At 29.0% G+C, this 2,564-nt stretch overlaps 1 non-coding gene across 1 annotated transcript; it reads left to right on the top strand.

Moving 5' to 3' along the window:
- The first annotated feature begins 243 nt into the window (after window positions 1-243).
- LOC118760527 (U6 spliceosomal RNA) lies at window positions 244-349 on the top strand. The gene has a single exon (XR_004996835.1). It is a non-coding gene; the product is annotated as a U6 spliceosomal RNA (small nuclear RNA).
- The last annotated feature ends 2,215 nt before the right edge of the window (window positions 350-2,564 follow it).

Raw genomic sequence — 2,564 nt, 5'->3', positions numbered from 1 at the left:
TAGAGCCAAATATTATTCTAATATGTAAGTATTTAGTGGTTATGAGATTAGCCGAAATGATAAAATGTTTACTCTCAGATTGCCTTAAAATGACAAATTATTTGAAATAAGAAAGTTTAAAACAATTTAGAAAGCTTATAAATAACTATCAATGTTTAACACAAATATTGTTGGGGAAATGTTAAATGCAAATATGTTTATACATATGGAAAGCATATTCACAGAGTAGAAATAGTTATACGTGTGCTCATTTTGGCAGCACACATACTAGAATTGAATGATACACAGTAGATTATCATGGCCCCAGCACAAGGATGACATACAAATTCATGAAGCATTCCATAGTTTTGGAAAAAAAGAAATGTGAAATGAAAACTAGTCATTTCCATATATTTTTAAATTTCCAGATTTCCTTCTGCTATTGATTTATAGTTTCATTCCACTGTGATCATAAACATATTGACATGAATTGAGCTTTCATAAATTTTTCATTATTTTCTTTGTGAGTTCATGTTTACTCAATATTGTGAAAGATTTCTTGTATCTGGAGAGAATTACGTTCTGTTGAGTAGCTTGTTCTGTTAAACAATTAATTCTATATGGGTTTTTGCTTACCTTTTGTTTCATTTTCTTTTGTGATAATTTTGTCCATTATTAAAATTTATATTTAAATTATATTATTTAATTACATATCATCTATTATATGGAATTGTATTGAAGAATTCATAACAATTATTATCAAAGTCTTCCTCAAATTGAAGAGGATGGAACACATCCACACTCATTTTTATGAGGACAGCTTCCCCTCAAAGCAAATTCAAATGAAAACAGTGTAACAATAAAATCACAAATACTCCACACAAAATAAAGTTACAAAAATTCTCAAAATGTACTAGCAACCAAATCCGACAGAACATTAAACGATCACATTTGATAACCAGTAGAAATTATGCCTAGGAAGCATGATGGTTCAAATTTATGAAAATCAATTATTGCAATATACTTCTCCAACTGATTTACTAACAAAGGTCCATGAAAATCTCAATAGATGCAGACTAATTGTAACATTTTATATCATGATAAAATTTATCTATTAATTTTAATAGAAGGAAATTACAACATTATAATGAATATTATATATGAAAACAGAAAAAAATATTATACTCAAGGATAAAACATTGCAAGATTTTTCTTTAAGATCCATAACAAGGTAAAGATATAAACTCTCCATTTCTATTCAGTAGAATAAAGTCCTACTTTAAGCAACTATTCAGGAAGAAAAGCTAATATACATCCATATTTGGAAGGAAATAAAACTGTACCTGTTTGCAAATGACATATTATGTAGAGAAGACCATAATTAATAAATGAATTGATTAAAAGAATAGAAAAATCACCTCACAAAGATCAATTATATTTCTGTAGGCCCACAGTAAGTTGTCTTAAAAGTTAGAAAATAATATCCTTTAAAATAAACTTACCTAGGGCTTGGCAGCGTGGCCTGGTGGCTAAGGTCCTCGCCTTGATCCCATATGTCCGCTGGTTCTAATCCCGGCAGCTCCACTTCCTCTCTATCTCTCCTCCTCTCAGTATATCTGACTTTGTAATAAAAAAAAAAAAAATAAATCTTTAAAAAAAATAAACTTACCTAATAATGTGAAAGTCTCATAGAGCAAAAACTACACACTTGGTCTAACCAAAAGGCCAAGAAGTGACAGAAAAAAAAAAAAAAAACATGAAAAACAAGCTATAGTTGGAATGGAGAAATTTGAATTCTTCAACAGTATTAGTAGGATTTTAATTGGTATATCATTATGAAAAACAGTATGAAGATTCTTAAAAAATAAAAACAATAAAAATAATCTTCCAATGTGGGATTTTATGAAACAGATGTGATCTTTATATTAAAGGGATTAATATTGGTCTCGTGGAGTAGGTTAGGTTTTTCAGGACTGTAGTAGCTTCCTCTATAGTGGTTTCAGCATATCTGAATCCTCCTTTTCTCTTCTTTTTTCTCTTGTCTTATGGGCTCTCATTCTTGTTACATGAATCTCATTATGTGATATTATCAACTGTGAGCCTCTCACCCAAAGACAATGCTAGAGCCATGCCTTTACACCGTAATTAACTATGTAAGATTGTTAACAATAAAAAATATATAAAAAAAGCTAAACTATAACTGTTTTTGCTTTATAGATACTCAGCTTTTTGTATTTTGTTACAGCAAAACAAAGTTGATTGTGAAAATATCTAATGATTATTTATTTAAGTTATTTACATTGTATCATTAACAAACATATCTGGAAGTTCAAAATGATAGATAAAATTTATGTACAGAACAAATTACTACAAACTGATAAATTTCTCATTCATCTAGTTTACAAGTTAGACTCGAAAGAGCTGGTAAAGCAAAATGAATAGGGACTACCCAGCTTATAGTCTTGGACAGTTATAAATTAATCTGCATTAACAACATTTACAGAAGCTATGCTTTTCAGAGGTTCATTATACAATTTCTGATTCTGACAGACCACTTAAAGATACTTTGTTCATTTTGCATAATT

This window comes from Ochotona princeps, chromosome X (genome assembly GCF_030435755.1).
Source record: "Ochotona princeps isolate mOchPri1 chromosome X, mOchPri1.hap1, whole genome shotgun sequence".
In the NCBI taxonomy this organism is placed as follows: Eukaryota; Metazoa; Chordata; class Mammalia; order Lagomorpha; family Ochotonidae; genus Ochotona; species Ochotona princeps.
The sequence above is the reverse complement of the archived record's forward strand: the minus strand, read 5'-3'. Positions and strand labels throughout refer to the sequence as shown.